At 43.0% G+C, this 17,790-nt stretch overlaps 1 pseudogene across 1 annotated transcript in view; it reads right to left on the bottom strand.

The window, feature by feature from the left end:
* Nucleotides 1–3,591: 3,591 nt before the first annotated feature.
* The window catches only part of LOC310878434 (GTPase IMAP family member 8-like), a 136,336-nt pseudogene continuing 122,137 nt past the window's right edge, over nucleotides 3,592–17,790 (bottom strand). The window contains exons 4-7 of the transcript in view: nucleotides 16,455–16,515; nucleotides 10,180–11,141; nucleotides 8,434–8,440; nucleotides 3,592–4,259 (exon numbers count right to left, since the gene is read on the bottom strand). The product of the transcript in view is annotated as a GTPase IMAP family member 8-like (transcript). The remainder of the gene's footprint in view (nucleotides 4,260–8,433; nucleotides 8,441–10,179; nucleotides 11,142–16,454; nucleotides 16,516–17,790) is intronic.

The following is a 17,790-nucleotide window of genomic DNA, read 5'->3' on the forward strand; positions in this document are numbered from 1 at the left end:
CTGTTTCCGCCTCTGAATTGAAGGCTGTCGTGTGGTTTGCTGGTACCGAGTTGTGACGTGTGGTTGCTGGTACTGAGTTGTGATGGTGTGGTTGCTGGTACTGAGTTGTGATGGTGTGGTTGCTGGTACTGAGTTGTGACGTGTGGTTGCTGGTACTGAGTTGTGATGGTGTGGTTGCTGGTACTGAGTTGTGATGGTGTGGTTGCTGGTACTGAGTTGTGATGGTGTGGTTGCTGGTACTGAGTTGTGACGTGTGTTTGCTGGTACCGAGTTGTGACGTGTGTTTGCTGGTACCGAGTTGTGACGTGTGTTTGCTGGTACCGAGTTGTGACGTGTGTTTGCTGGTACCGAGTTGTGACGGTGTGGTTGCTGGTACTGAGTTGTGATGGTGTGGTTGCTGGTACTGAGTTGTGACGGTGTGTTTGCTGGTACCGAGTTGTGACGGTGTGGTTGCTGGTACTGAGTTGTGACTGTGTGTTTGCTGGTACCGAGTTGTGACGGTGTGGTTGCTGGTACTGAGTTGTGACGGTGTGGTTGCTGGTACTGAGTTGTGACTGTGTGTTTGCTGGTACCGAGTTGTGACGGTGTGGTTGCTGGTACTGAGTTGTGATGGTGTGGTTGCTGGTACTGAGTTGTGACTGTGTGTTTGCTGGTACCGAGTTGTGACGGTGTGGTTGCTGGTACTGAGTTGTGATGGTGTGGTTGCTGGTACTGAGTTGTGACGGTGTGGTTGCTGGTACTGAGTTGTGACGTGTGTTTGCTGGTACTGAGTTGTGACGTGTGTTTGCTGGTACTGAGTTGTGATGGTGTGGTTGCTGGTACTGAGTTGTGATGGTGTGGTTGCTGGTACTGAGTTGTGATGGTGTGGTTGCTGGTACTGAGTTGTGACTGTGTGGTTGCTGGCTACTGGTACAGAGTTGTGACGGTGTGGTTGCTGGTACAGAGTTGTGACGGTGTGTATCATGCGTTGTATGAGTAGATGTGGCTGCTTGGTCACTCCAGTTATGTGTGAGTTTGTTATTAGGTTCCTTGTAAAGTTCAAAGTAGAGTTTTTGGGCTCTGACATTACACAGCCTTCAAATGTTCATCTGGAAACACACACTCACACACACTCACACACATGCACACACACGCACCTGCTGCTTGTGTTTAATGCTGTGTAAGGAATATTTAAGTGTTGCTCAGGACTCAATGACTTGTGGCAATGTGACACTTTCAGTGACTGTGTTTCTGGCTCTGGAACTATAAGTAAAGGCTGAATTAAGTTCAGGCTGGAGGTTTTGAGCAGACATAATTCCAAATGTTCATCTGTAATTGAGGGGTGATGTGAATCTGTAGTATGTTGTCTGTCATGCTTTGGCTGCTATTGTAAGGACGTGAGGTAATCATTACAGTAGTTTATATGATTGGCTTAGTGGCAACACCTTTGTCCATGTAGGCCCATTGCAGCTGTGTGTGTGTGTGTGTGTGTGTGTGTGTGTGTGTGTGTGTGTGTGTGTGTGTGTGTGTGTGTGTGTGTGTGTGTGTGTGTGTGTGTGTGTGTGTGTGTGTGTGTGTGTGTGTGTGTGTGTGTGTGTGTGTGTGTGTGTGTGTGTGTGTGTGTGTGTGTGTGTGTGTGTGTGTGTGTGTGTGTGTGTGTGTGATTGATTGATTGATTGATTGATTGATTGATTGATTGATTGATTGAAATATTTATTAACAGTTTGTAGAATTTACAGTACATTTTAAGCACAAACTCAATACAAAGACTGTTAACTGTGAGTGGACGACCCAATTAAGCATTACACTTGTTTACAACAGGGTCCACATTGTTCAATTCATCAACATTTAAAGACATACAAACATTTAGAGACATAGACATTTATATGTAGCTAAAGAACAGAACAGGAATTCATCATATGGGAAGCAAAAAAGGGAAAAGATACAATATATGTTCACGAGGGGGGGGTCTGACTTACCTTTTTAATAGCCTCGTTGCAATTTTAACATGGTACAATTCTATGTTTAAAACATTGTGTTCTCATTTAGAAATAGAGGAATGGAAGCGCTGCAGGGATCTGTTAGTGGCTCTTAGATAGGTGCTCTTTGGTGATACAGGTAAAAACATATAGACAAAAGGTATCCTTCCTCCAAGTAGCACTGCTTGTCAAAATGTGAATTGCAGACTTGAAAATAAAATAATCCAAGGCACTCCATCTTTGGTGAAAAATTAAATAGTTTATTTGATGATGAGCAAATGCAAATAAATAACAGGACCTATTGTGTTCTCATATTTCATAAATCACAAACAATATTTCTGGTCCCAAAGCTTGTTTGCTGGGACTTACAGAAGGTGTGGTTTTGGAAAGAAATATAGATGGACCTATATTTTGGTTTTTGACACTTGTTTTTGTTTAGGGCAAACATTCTTCCTTATCTTAGTCTTGCATAGCAGTGATGTAAAAAGGTTTTCAATGAGTCCCGGGATGCAGGGGTGGTCTTTTAGATGAGTCCCAGTCCCACTTCAACGACGTTAGGAGTGATATTTTTACAAATTGCAGCATTTCACTCCCATTTCATTTTTTATGGATATAATGTGGTTATTTTCATGTAGAAAAAAGAAGAAAAAATTATTATTATAACTAAAGCCAGCAAAATAAACTAGAATAAAAACAGTACAACACAATATTTTGGACCAAATAAATGTAAATGTAAAATAAATAATTACAAAGAAGAAAAACAACAAAAAAATGTGTTGTAACCTGCCGTTTTCTTCTTCTTTCTAATTATTTGTCCGGCCCAAAAAGAATTGTTTGTTGTCATGAGTTGTCACGACTCGAGTTGGCTTTGTCCGCGGCGTAAACGTCTTTAAATAAGCTTGGTGTTCACCAAGCCAAGTAACACTTTTAACTACATCTTTAAGGGGGGTAAAACAGGCACACTGTACAACATGTCTGTCCAATTTAAGTTTAATTAAGAAAACGCATACAGCTGTGTAGCCTTTAGTGTATATCAATAAAGTCACTGCAACAAAACGGTAATGATCGTAATTGGAATAATTGTAGGCTACCATGCATTTTGTATTGAGTTGCATACAAAACACAACGGTTTGTCATATTGGGTTCGCTAAAGTGAAAGTACAATTCCTATAGAGCGTCACAGTCCCGCCCCCCCTCGAGAGACCCGGAAAAAATAAATCGCCGTTCATTTTCCTCATAGACCTTTCAGAAAGTATTTATTTAAAGACGTTTATGCCGCGGACAAAGCCAACTCTTGTCGTGACAAATCATGACCATAAACACAATCTTTTGGGCCAAACAAATAATTAGAAAGTAGAAAAAAACAGCAGGTTACAACACTTTCTTTGTTGTTTTTCTTCTTATAAATTATTTGATCGGCCCAAAACATTGTGTTCATTGTCATGATTTGTCATGATCCGAGTTGGCTTTGTCCGCGGCGTAACCGTCTTTAAATAAATACTTTAGGAAAAGCCTATGGAGAAAATGAATGGAGAATCATTTCCTGGGCCACTCGTTGTTCTGAAAGGGGGAGGGACTGTGACGCTCCATAGGGACATCAGAATAGACCAAGGGCATGGCAAACTTTGTGCTTTTATTGTATACGGCATTTCTTTTTATGCTTCCGTCGCCTCGACGAGTCTTTTTTTGCCTGTCTGAACATCCTTTTGGTGTAGTGCCCCCCGCCGTTCTCCATCACCATTTCGTCCACCTTGCGAAGGAGCTGACCGACCTGCGGCGGCTCCGTCGCCTCGTTGCTGAAGACGTGGTAGCGGCCGTGACATCTCTCGATGATGTCCTTCAGCGCGTCGCTCTTGGAGATGAACTCCTCGATGGTCTTCCCCTTCAGCGCCTCCCCGTGGGTGAAAAGCAGCATTATGCACTGGCTCGACTCCTTGCCGAACATGGCCTGGATCATCTCCACGGTGTCTCTCTCCTCCTGCGTGAACCTGCCCAGTTGAATCACCACCAGGAAGGCGTGCGGGCCGGGGGCGCACAGAGAGACGCACGTCTCGATGCGTCTCAGCAGCTCCTCTTGGTTTAGATCTGTGTCGAACAGGCCCGGGGTGTCTATGACGGAGACCATGCGTCCGTCGAAGTCTCCGTCGGCCCTCGTGCATTCCTTGGTTTTGGCGGCCGGCGACAGCTCGGATAAAAACGCTTCCCTGCCCAGGATGGTGTTTCCCGAGGCGCTCTTCCCCGCTCCCGTCTTCCCGACTAGAACGATGCGAAGTTCATTGGCTTTTTTCAGCTTTCTGGATCCTGTGTAAAAGAGATGAAAAGGGATGAGTTTGACAGTCAAAGTCTGTAATTCATTCTGACCCCTCCCCGAAACGGCCTAGCTGTCCTGACCCCTTATCCATCATTTATACATTGTGTGTGTGTGTGTGTGTGTGTGTGTGTGTGTGTGTGTGTGTGTGTGTGCGTGTGTGCGTGTGCGTGCGTGCGTGCGTGTGTGTGTGCTCGCAGCACACACAACTCATTTGTCAACCACAATGCAGCTTGCCATTCTATCATTGCATAATGCAGTACGGAATGAAGACAACACGCGTAACGAGGAGATGGAACACCGTAGAATGGCAGAACTTCTGTCTCGCATCTATTACTGGATCTACAGAGAGGTGGTAATAATGGCCCCCATAACTCTATATAGTCTCTAGGATTTGTACACTTATCGGTGTTACATACCCGTCTAAGGGTCCATTTGGACCCTCTCAAGGAACCCTGAGGACTAGGAGGGTCCCTGCATGGCTGCACTTTGAAAACCACTTGTCTTTACACGTACTGTTTCTGTGGAGACTCAGACCGGCTCTGTAATGTAATGTATGCTGCTCTACAATTTTACAATGCATAGACATTTAGCAGACACTCTTAACCCATTCTCACCTGAGATCAGATTCATAACGAGGTTTCCGACTGGACACACACTGGTCTGATGAACCCATTCTGACCTGAGATCAGATTCTAAAAATGTCAGTCGTTCTTCGATTTTTCAAAAATAGCAGACCTACAAGCTCGTATCGCGCCACTCGGTGGCGCGATATGAGCTTGTAGATCTGCTTTTTTTAAATAGCTAAAGCATAACATGATGCCAACACCAAAATGGGTGCCCGGTCAGAATGGGTTAATCCAGAGCGATTTACAGTATAGGCAAGAACAACAAAAAAAAAGCATGGCAATACATCACATACATAAAAAGTAGTATTCATGAAACTTGGCGTAAGCTAAGAACGTAACAGTGCAATCTCTATGAAACTATACTATACTATACTATACTATACTATACTATACTATACTATACTATAGTGCTATGACTACATACAATGCAATTCTAGTGCCGTCTACATCACATGCTATAAGTCTGTATACAAATGCTGTCCAATTCCAAGTCTACAACACTTACAAAAGTGCTATCTTAAGGGGCTAGCGGCTAGGGTCAGCTTGCTTTGCTGTCTTGGGTGTTTTAATCCCTGGGTGGAAATGGCATGGCGTGGTCACTGCATGGTCACACTGTGCGTGGCCGGTCGCTGGTCATCTAGCAGTGTGTCAATCGATGCATATACGGTGCAGCGCGACTGTAGAGCGACGTGGACTTGGTTTCAGTGTTGTTCTTGGCAGCAAATTTAGATTTTAGTTTTAGTCATGGTCTCTTTGAATTGTTTTCATTTAGTTTTAGTCACATTTTAGTCACCTGGCATGTCCAGTCTAGTTTTAGTCGACTATCATAACATTGTATTTGTAGCATTTTACACTTGCTGAAAATAGCCGATCTACAAGCTAGTATATCTGCTATTTTCGACATGCAACCAAGCGTAAAATGGTACTATTTTTTTTTGTGTGTAGTTATTTGTTGACAAAATCGACAGTACTATATATTTAGTCATAGTTTTAGTCATCATGGCTTAGTTTCTTTTTTAAATACCTCAACATTGTACTCAACTAGGTACAGTACTTGAGTAAATGTAGCCTACTTTCTTTACTTTACAGTGTAAAGTAACTAAGTGCATTAACTCAAGTTACACCACTGCTGACCACTGTGACAGCATTCAAACAAAGTATTAGAGCACTTGCAAGGTGCTCTAATCACTGCATAGGAAACATTCAGCCACTAGATGGCAGTCATGGCACACTACACCTGCTCTGTTGATCTGTGGTTGAGCCAACCTGAGTTTCAAAAGTCATGACCCAGTCATGCCATCCTTATCAATGATAATGCATTGGAAAAAAAATTGTTTTACATGTATTTATTGATCTGTATGTAGATTAGAATGACTGTATATCTTCCTTTAACAGTATAAATTCATTACAATGACGATTGTTTTTTTTAAGAAAGGACGTTCTTAACATAAAACTGAAGGAATATTAAAATCTGCGACATAATGAAAAAACATGATGCAGTGTATAAAATATAAAGTGCAGTGAGAAATAAAAATAGACAACCAAACAATACCATGCCATTTTTTAAAATAGTGGACAGGTCTTTCTATATTTTAACCCATTTTGGGCGGGAATCCCTTTTGGTTTTAGCGAATGACTTTAGCTATTGGAAAATAGCAGATCTACAAGCTCATAGCGCGCCACCGAGTGGCGCGCTACGAGCTTGTAGGTCTGCTATTTTTGAAAAATCGAAGAATCACTGACATAGAAACATAGCTTTTTCAGAAAACTGTCAGGATGTAGAAGACATTTTTTTTTAATCTGATCTCAGGTCAAAATGGGTTAACTAGACCTGTACGTGTCCGTTTGGCCACCGGACTACTTGGGAACCTAATAATATCCGTTGTCATAGCACCTGTTTTAACTATCTGTCGGTGTCCCACATGGATATCTGTGCATGTAACCGACTGTGAAAAGTACACTGGTTAAGTAATCAATTGGCAGGTGTGTGGTTGCCATGGCAATCAATTGGCTGAGGCTAGAGGCTGGAAATTACACAGGTGTGAGGACTTGGCCTCATTAATCCATTCTGACCGGGCACCCATTTTGGTGTCAGCATCATGTTATGCTTTAGCTATTGAAAAATAGCAGATCTACAAGCTCATATCGCGCCACCGAGTGGCGCGCTACGAGCTTGTAGGTCTGCTATTTTTTGAAAAATCGAAGAACGACTGACATTTTTAGAATCTGATCTCAGGTCAGAATGGGTTCATCAGACCAGTGTGTGTCCGGCGGAAACCTCCGTATGAATCTGATCCCAGGTCAGAATGGGTTCATCAGACCAGTGTGTGTCCGGCGGAAACCTCGTATGAATCTGATCTCAGGTCAGAATGGGTTATAGGCCCACTGGCAGAGCCGTCATGACCAGAGCCTTTTGTGATGTTTTTCTCGAAAATGGTGTACATGTGCCACAGACTCCCTGTTGGGGTGTGGAACGCGTGTGTCGAATTTAACCCATTCTGACCTGAGATCAGATTCATACGAGGTTTCCGCCGGACACACACTGGTCTGATGAACCCATTCTGACCTGAGATCAGATTCTAAAAATGTCAGTCGCTCTTCGATTTTTCAAAAATAGCAGACCTACAAGCTCGTATCGCGCCACTCGGTGGCGCGATACGAGCTTGTAGATCTGCTGTTTTTAAATAGCTAAAGCATAACATGATGCTGACACCAAAATGGGTGCCCGGTCAGAATGGGTTAAGACAGACAGACAGACAGACAGACAGACAGACAGACAGACAGACAGAGAACTGGCACATGTATAGTTAGATATACAGCATTGAGAGATAAATCCAAATAAAATAAATATTTGATGCCAAAAAATATTAAATCAATAATAATAATGAATTGATTGTGATGCGTTAATACTGTATAAGTCATTTTGCGAAGGACCTCCTGGAACCCTGTGAAAGGCCCCTTGGGGTCCCCAGACCCCACTTTTAAAATGGGAATAACATGGTCTCTTATCACTTTTATGGCATTTTCCAGATAAAATGCAACGCTCTGTCGTTTCTCGGTGCTTCTCCTGTGATTGATTTGTAACTTTTCTTTAAACCTCTTTTGCTCAACCCATGACCACCACATAGTATAACTTTGATTTGATCGACAATAATGATTCATTATCAGGCATATCTTTTCACTATTGTATTCATTATGTGTTTGATGATTCAATGGACAGGCTTCAAGGTTCAAGGTTATTTTATTTTGTCTCCCAAGGGAGAAATTTGTCTTGGACCCCCAAGGACCCGCTCTGCAGCATACAATACAATATAATACAATACAATACAATACAATACAACAAAGGCACACAGTGACCCGTACAACATTAAAAAACCACACACCAACATACCTAGTGCAAAAGAAGAATAACATCACCTCATAACCTTCGACCCCTACCCTGTCTGCCCTCTGCAAGGACTCTGTTAAGGAGTGTGATTGACAGAGGGACAAAGGAATGCTTTTATACCTATTGTATTTGCACGCATGGACCTCATACCTCCTACCTGATGGCATTAGCCGATACTCAGGGTATATAGTACATGGGAGGCTCACTGAAGCCTGCGTACCTGCTCAGAATCTGGGATTGCACTTTCTTGCATCATTCATCATAGAAGATTTCTGTCAATTCCTAGCCTAATTTGAACGGACTGAACGTTGCTGGATTACAGATTCACCAACAGCAATTAGCCTGACGCTAAACCCCACCCTAAAATAATAATAATATTGTAAGGCGTCTTTCAGGCCACTCAAGGTCGCCGTACAGGTTAAAAACAGTACAAGAACACAGTTAAAAGCAGAACAAAACTAGGGCACAGCTTGCAGCATTGGACAATGTGATTGTGATTGTCCAATGCCAATCCAACTAGTTTAGCAACTGTTACCTCCTGTCGGACGGTCGTTAAAGTTGCTACAGGCCTACTGTTTCTCCCTCTGTCATTTCCTCGTATTTCTAGTTTATCGAAATAATGTCATTATTTCCTCGTATGAGCCCCGCCTCACTCCCCCTCTCTCTCTCTCCCAGTGAGTCTACACAATTAGAAAACTTAGAAAACATGTTATTTTGATCAACATGGCCTGTTATCTCTCGTAATGGTACCATTGGCCAACATCAATACAGTTCTTTAGTTTGGGTCTGGAAGGCTAAATGTCATCAAAATGGTGGTCCTTGGCTCAAATGCAGAATAAATAATGGGCCTTGATATGAAAAATCTTGAAAACCACTGATTTAAGGTATATTTAGAACGTATACAAAATATGCGATTAATTTGCGATTAATCACAGTTAACTATGGACAATCATGCGATTAATCGAGTTAAATATTTTAATCGATTGACAGCCCTAATTTATTTATAACATGCATCTCAATGAGTGAGAAGGACAGCTTGCCCTGTCTCCTCGCTTGCTAAGGTGACTATTGGTTGAAGACGGGTTGGGGAGGGACTTAGCAAAGGGCTAATTTAAGAGAGACTAACCTAAAGAGGTTTTTGGCATGAATTTTAATTTCATGGGATACATTTTCTTTTTCTTTCATGTTCTTTCCAAATCAGTTTGAAACCATAAAAAAAAGGGGGGGGGGGGGTGGGGGGGGGGGGGGGGGGGGGGGGGGGGGGTTGGAAAGCAGCACTCAAATGTACTTTTATGCTGTAGTTCTGCCGGCGGGGGGTATTCTGTGTATACAAAACAGGTTTTTAGAATGATTACTGGTGGAATAAGTATAAACCTTTATTTAAAGCTGTATTGCTATACTGCAATATTATGTCAAAACCTTTAATGATTTTTTGATTTTTTTTGTTTTGGTATTTGGTATTCAGACAGCCAGCAATGCGTAAAACGCTCCCCAGGCATTTCAACAGTTTATTTCCCCAGACCAATGACAAAGCTTCTAGGAACATCTTTAAATGCAGATTGTGGCCCCTAGATGTGTCACAGAGACTACATTTTTGTGGGGAGCGTTTTACTCATTGCTGGCTGTCTGAATACCAAAAAAATTATACAAAACAAAGTCATTAAAATGTTTACATAATGCATTTCTCTAAAGCATCCTTAAACCAGTAAAAACACATTTGGACGGCTTCTCCTTCACTAATACATGAAACTATTCATAATGCAAAGGTCTGCTATTTTTTGACAAATCGTGAAAATGCGGCACACATCTTTGAATATAGGCCTATATTCCTTCAGAGCGAACGTTTATTTTCTTTTCTTTTTTGACGTCGGGCCTAAACGGGTTCCATCATTGCACGTTGCAGCTCTTGGAGACATGCACGGTCAGCGCGCCGGCGGCGGCGCCGACCGCCGCTCCGACGGCCGCTCCCACCACCATGCCGATCGGCCTCCGGCGATTCCGATCAGAAAGCCCCACGGCGGCTCCGCCGGCCGCGCAGCCGGCGATAACGGGACCTTTGGTGAAGCCGTTGGAGCGTTCGGCCTTGTACCGGGCTTTGGACTCGTAGCGGTGGTCTACCGCCCTCCGTTCCCTGTCGAGGGACGCTCCCACGTGACTCACTCGCAGGTCCGCCAGCTCCCGTTGCCTCAGGGGCTCGTACTCCTTCATGAGGTGCTCCTTCTCTTTCTCGATGGCGTCTTCGGCCATCACGAACATGTCGTTGGTGTAGTGCGTGCCGCCGTTGTCCACGACCATCGGTCGATCTTGTCGAGGAGCCCGGAGATCTGCCCGGGGTCCCTCACCTCGTTGTTGAAGACGTGGTATCGCCCGTGGCAGTCGCCGATGATGTCCCGCAGAGCCGCGCTCCTCCGACACGAACCCTTCGATGGTCCGCTTCTTCAGCTTGTCCCCGTGGGTGAACAGCACCATGCTGTGTTTGGCCGCGGCGTCGCCGAAGGTGGTCTGTAGCATCCGCACCGTGTCCATCTCCTCCTGCGTGAACCTCCCCAGCTGGATGAGCACCAGGAAGGCGTGGGGCCCGGGGCTGGCCAGGGAGATGCACATCTTGATCCTCTGCAGCACGTCCTCCTGGGTCAGGTTGGTGTCAAACAGGCCCGGCGTGTCCACCACGGCCACCCTCCGTCCGTCCACCGCGCCCTTGGCCTTCTTGCACTCGGACGTCAGGGAAGACGGGGACAGCTCCGCCTCGAAAGCCTCTCTCCCCAGGATGGTGTTTCCCGCTGCGCCTCTTCCCTACGCCCGTCTTCCAACCAAAACAATCCTCCGTTCATAGGAGTTTGATATCCTTCCATCATACCCTGTCAGACAGAAATATACCCTTCGTCATGACGCATAATAATAATAAACTTTATTTGTATAGCACCTTTCATACATAAATGCAGCTCAAAGTGCTTCACAGGGCAGGACAAAACATAGAATACAATAAAACACAAGTAGTTAAAATGATAGAAACAATGGCAAAGAACAAAATAGAATATAAGAACACAAAATAAATAAAAACAAATAAAAACACCACATGCAGCAAATCATTCAGGACAGGGTAGGATCGTGCATATTAACCCATTCTGTCCTGAGATCAGATTCACACAAGGTTTCCACTGGACACACACTGGTCTGATTAACCGATTCTGACCTGAGATCAGATTCTAAAAATGTCAGTCGTTCTTCGATTTTTCAAAAAATAGCAGACCTACAAGCTCGTATCGCGCCACTCGGTGGCGCGATATGAGCTTGTAGATCTGCTATTTTCAATAGCTAAAGCATGACATGATGCCGACACCAAAATGGGTGCCCGTTCAGAATGGGTTAAAACTCAACTAAAAGCAAGAGTGAAGAGGTGAGTCTTGAGTTGAGGTTTAAAAATGTCTACAGAGGGTGCGTGTCTGAGTTCGAATGGTAGTTTATTTCAGGCTGTTGGGTGCTAAAAGTAATGTAGCTCACAGTATCCCCAAAAAAAGAATCTTGAGCTCAGTCGGAGAAGGTTTTGGACATGTTTCATTTTGCCAGGAAGCATATTATGTGGACATGATTTCCGAAATGCTCCGTCTACTGTACCAATTACTATAAACACCTTTTTAATGCGCCTGTTGTTAAATAATTAGTCGTATTGGATGTTGATACAGTGATAATTACACTGATTATATTGGCTCACTATTCCTGCCTACTATGAAATGTCTCCTCTTTAACAGTAATCATACGATAAATCAGTCTTTAGATTCATCAATCATGAAATCACATTATTATTATTACATGAAACAATCTTATTAGTATTTTTTTAAATGAAGTCCAACCTACCTCCATAATGCGCACCGCTCATTTTAAACGCCCGCAGTTACTGTAAATCCACAAGTATAGCCTACAATGTGTAGTCTCTCTTGGAAATGACAAACGACAAACACTTCCTCCTCGTACTTTTAAAACACTAGATTTCTTCACATGGGGCGGGTTCTCCTGCTGTTGACAGAGAGGAATTCTATACTTCCCTCAACAGGTGACACGCCTTTTACTCACACATATGTACACAATGAAAATAAGATCAAGGTTTTTTTACTTTTTTGTGTTTAATGTACAAATACACTAACATTTTTGTCAATACAAACATTGATCAATCGACCAAAACTGTGACCATTCGTGATTTTGATGCCTCGTTCAAAATTGACACTACTTCAATACTGACACCTTCCATAATATGTCATTATGTTTAGTCAAAACAAATCAGCTGCTATTACAATTTGGTCGTACTGACCTTCACCGGGTATCATTAGACTGATTTATTGATGACATTATATTGACCAAAATACATATACTGTAGTCTACTGTACATTAACATATATTTGTACATGTGTGGACGTGTGTGAGCTGATGAATTTGGCTGTGCATTGGATGTATACGGTACTACCCACCAAACTATACCTACTACTTCAATGTTAAACTCACCAACATTGCAGCTGAACGAAAAGCTTGAATTATCCTCTTTTTATCTGTGTTTGTTTCATGAAAATCCACCATAGAAACGTTATGAGCTATACTTTCTGTCAAGAAATGCCCTGCATTTGATTATTTTTCTAAGTGTCAGAGTTTGGAAGTGCTTGTTTTCAATAACACAACATCTTGCTGCCTCCTGCATTATGTGACATTTAGAAACAGGTGGTACGGCAGGACGGTTTAGTGATTTCCAACGAGCGCTTCCAAACTCCCAACACTCCAACATGCTGCTCAATGTTTTGCCACTCAGTCTAGATGAGAGGGGCGTGTCCTGATGGGAAAATCATGCATGTGCATACTAAAGTGGACCCATAGGCCGTGTTGGGACCCATGAAAAAGTGCTTAGAAAATGAGTTTCGTTCCTGCGTCATGGGCACTACTCATTCAATGCATTTATTCATAGATAATACCCTTCTGAACTTTGGGTTAAAAGTTCTACTCATAATATCCTGCAGTATTTTGTCACAGGCCAGAAATGTACAGTATATACAAATATATAACCAAAAAACGAAAATCTTGTGCTGCTGTTTTTGCTTGTAAAATGTGTTGTATTGATTTTGGCAACACAAAATATTTATGTCATAAATACATACTGTATACCTAACATCTGAAACAAGTACTGGTGCCTTAGTTTACTCATACGTTAATCTAGATAATGAAATGTAGCAAATTGCTTAAACAAAAACGCTTCAACTAACGTTATTGGCACCCAGCACACTGAAACATACACATAGTACATTGAGCCAAAAGCTCATGTTTCATACATAAACATTTCACAACCTACTGTGTAATGGAAGGTAGAAAAGAAAAGCAGTGCACCTTGGCCCAAAATGACTGGTCTATCAAAATGTTACCACGCCCCCCCTAATTTGGAATAATGCAAACTAACTAAGGTCAGAATTATTTCAACATATTGTATGCAACATTAATATAAAGTACCACAAACTGTCACAGCATCTGACATTTCAGCAATAGTCCCGTTGTCAAAATATCCACTGTGGGGTCTGAGACCAGAGCCATTGAGTAATGGTTGAGACGAAGCAGTGAAAGGTCATACTAAGCATTTAAAGTAGCATGTAATTACTCAATGGCTCTGGTCTCAGACCCCGCGGTGGATATTTTGACATTCCGTTTGTTTAGTTTTTTGGAATGTTGCCGATACTGCTGGAGCAGCCTTAAACCAAACGGGTTAATCTCGATGTAAGCTGCGACCATGAGACCCGTTTCTGAATTCGTCTATAGGGTGAGCAGGAAAGGTGACCTTGGGGAGTGCCTCTGAACAGACAACCCTGCAGTCTCACATACTGCAGTCTGCCCGAGAGATTCTTAGATCTTAGATCCATGCCACCAAACCATGCACCCCCCCCCCCCCCTGCAATAAACTATACTGTAGGATATTATGAGTAGAACTTTGAACTCAAAGTCCATAAGGGTATTATCTATGAAAAAATGCATTGAATGTGTAGTGCCCATGACGCGGGAACGAAAAGGGACCTCACAATATGGCCTAATACGGTACTAAACTATACCTACTAGTTCATATGCAATGTTAAGGATTGAAGGCTGGGTGACACTCTGCTTGCCTCTTGAAGAGGGCGGTCGCATTCTTTTGCCCTTCGGGGACACTAATAAACAACCTTGAACCTGGCTTGAACCTTATCATTGTGGCATTTCAGAAGTCAGTCAAAGGTTGGATCTGTAAAAGTGCCTGGTAGCTCAACCATTCAATAGGGCTGTCAGTGTGTGTGTGTGTGTGTGTGTGTGTGTGTGTGTACACATTTTGTTTTGTCAGTAAAAACATCAATCACTCAACAACAATCTTGACACTTCCCTGCACAACGTCCTTCTCCAACCTGCTTGAGGTTGGATAATCATACACCCGTGGCCAAAACATTATTGACAAATACGATGCAATAGATTAATACTGTCAACAAACACAAAACACAATCCCGCTGGGATCCTCCAGCGGTGTGAGGAGGGAGTTGATTGAAAACACAGCAGGTGCTGCTGGCTGAGAAACGACTGAACACATGAGCTCTTTAAACCTATAGCCTTTTGTCTACTCTATTTATTTGAAAATGGCGATCTACAAGTTCACCATTGTAAACAACATTTAGGAAGAAAGCCCAAGTAAGCAACTACACTTAAACAGGCCGCAACCCCCCAACTGATTATGCAAGCAACATTACAGGAAAAACGAGACCTAAGTCGTTTATAATAGAGGGTACTATGCGCGTGACATCATCGTACCTGGAAGTTATGCGGGAACGCCCACTGAGTGGCAAAAAACTACTTGCTGGCCTTGACAGCCCATTCATCCACACAGAAAAGTCCTGTCTGCAATGTTAAACTCACCAACATTGCAGCTGAACGGAAAGCTTGAATTATCCTCTTTTTATCTGCAAAGTTTTTGTTTCATTAAAATCCACCATAGAAACGTTATGAGCTATACTTTCTGTCAAGAAATGCCCTGCGTTTGATAATTTTTCAGAGTGTCAAGTGTCAGAGTTTGGAAGTGCTTGTTTTCAATAACACAACATGTTGCTGCCTCCTGCATTATGTGACATTTAGAAACAGGTGGTACGGCAGGACGGTTGAGTGATTTACAACGAGCGCTTCCAAACTCCCAACACTCCAACATGCTGCTCAATGTTTTGCCACTCAGTCTAGATGAGGGGGGCGTGTCCTGATGGGAGAATCATGCATGTGCATATACTCTCTATAAGTGGCCCCATGCACTGTGAGAACCAGTGCTGTTATGTGATGCAGTCAGTGTGCTTGCTTCCAGTCAGTTGATCTTAACCCATTCTGACCTGAGATCAGATTTTTTATAAATGTCTTCTACATCCTGACAGTTTTCTGAAAAAGCTATGTTTCTATGTCAGTGGTTCTTCAATTTTTCAAAAATAGCAGACCTACAAGCTCGTAGCTTGAGCTTGTAGGTCTGCTATTTTTGAAAAAAATCGAAGAACGGCTGACATTTTTAGAATCTGATCTCAGGTCAGAATGGGTTAATCAGACCAGTGTGTGTGTGTCCAGTGGAAACCTCGTATAAATCTGATCTCAGGTCAGAATGGGTTTAAAGATGGGATGATGTCATGGCAATTTATTTAGCTACATTCCTATATTATGTTGGAGCACATCTTCTGGGACCTGCCACTAGATGTCAGTGTTGTCTGAGCATAATGTTGAAGGCAGATCAGTCCCCACCTCAAGTTTATTTCTCTGTTCGTGCACATCCACACACATTTACACACACTCTCTCACACACACACACACACACACACACACACACACACACACACACACACACACACACACACACACACACACACACACACACACACACCCATTCACATTTTGATTTCTTTATTTGAATCCACAAATTACAATTAATTTTACAAGGAAACAAATATAACGGGGTTGACAGTTCATGTTCACTTAAGGATACACATGGCACCTCCTTCTCCACACAGACAAACTGCCTATAACAGACGAAACAGAACAGTATTTGGCAAGTTGTTTGGCTTTGCTTTTTGTCATGCCAGCTATTCTTAGGCCACTCATGGTCAGTTTATGCACATGGCCCATGGCACACGCACACACACACACACACACACACACACACTCGCACTCGCACTCGCACTCGCACTCGCACTCGCACTCGCACTCGCACTCGCACTCGCACTCACAGTCGCACACATGCCGACAGTGCTCATTCAAACGTCCAGGGTTTTTTCAATTTAAACTTGTGTGACACCGATTGGCTATCGAGGCACTCTCTCAGCCTCGGCGTGCGTGTCCACCGTCTGCAGGAGTCACGGATAATTCTCAAAGAGGCAGGAAGGAATGCATGCCATTTTTACTTTACTACAGGAATGTTTGTGGATGCCTAAAGCAGCAGGTGAAATTATACAGCATTTGCATAATATGACATTTCAGAAACCTGTATAAGAGTCGCTCGCCTCAGCACGCTGCAGTCTGCTTTGCGGCATTTCTTTTAAAAACTGCTCACCCCTTGACTCTCATTTGTTTTGACATTTTCCACACTTATACGGCACCTCGTAGAAGTTGTATATACATTTCGCACTTTATATTTATTTTTGAGTGGTGCCACCACTCCAAGGAACGGCGGCGGTGGCTCAGGGGTAGAGTGCCTGGATGGTAACCGTAAGGTCGCCAGTTCGAACCCGGGCTCCCCCAGAGTTACTGTCGAAGTGTCCTTGAGCAAGACACTGAACCCCTAATTGCTCCCGATGTGCTAGTTGGTGCCTTGCATGGTTTCCGCTGCCATCGGTGTATGAATGGGTGAATGTAATGCACAATCTCTGTAAAGCGCCTTGGATAAAGGCGCTATATAAATGCACCATTTACCATTTACCAACAGCAATGCTTGTGTTCACCTAACCTCACCTAACCTCGGTGGTGGAAACACCACCTCGGAGGGAAAGCCTGGTCTCTGTTTCAAAAGTCTGTGTGATCCTGTCGGGAGCGGATGATTATCGTTACGTCATGTTGTAGTGTTGTTTTGTAGTCATCAGGATGATATCGTTACGTCATGTTGTAGTGTTGTTTTGTAGTCATCAGGATGATATCGTTACGTCATGTTGTAGTGTTGTTTTGTAGTCATCAGGATGATATCGTTACGTCATGTTGTAGTGTTGTTTTGTAGTCATCAGGATGATATCGTTACGTCATGTTGTAGTGTTGTTTTGTAGTCATCAGGATGATATCGTTACGTCATGTTGTAGTGTTGTTTTGTAGTCATCAGGATGATATCGTTACGTCATGTTGTAGTGTTGTTTTGTAGTCATCAGGATGATATCGTTAGGTCATGCTGTAGTGTTGTTTTGTAGTCATCAGGATGATATCGTTAGGTCATGCTGTAGTGTTGTTTTGTAGTCATCAGGATGTTATCGTTACGTCATGTTGTAGTGTTGTTTTGTAGTCATCAGGATGATA

This window comes from Protomyctophum parallelum (assembly GCF_964188405.1).
Source record: "Protomyctophum parallelum genome assembly, chromosome: 20".
Taxonomy (NCBI): domain Eukaryota; kingdom Metazoa; phylum Chordata; class Actinopteri; order Myctophiformes; family Myctophidae; genus Protomyctophum; species Protomyctophum parallelum.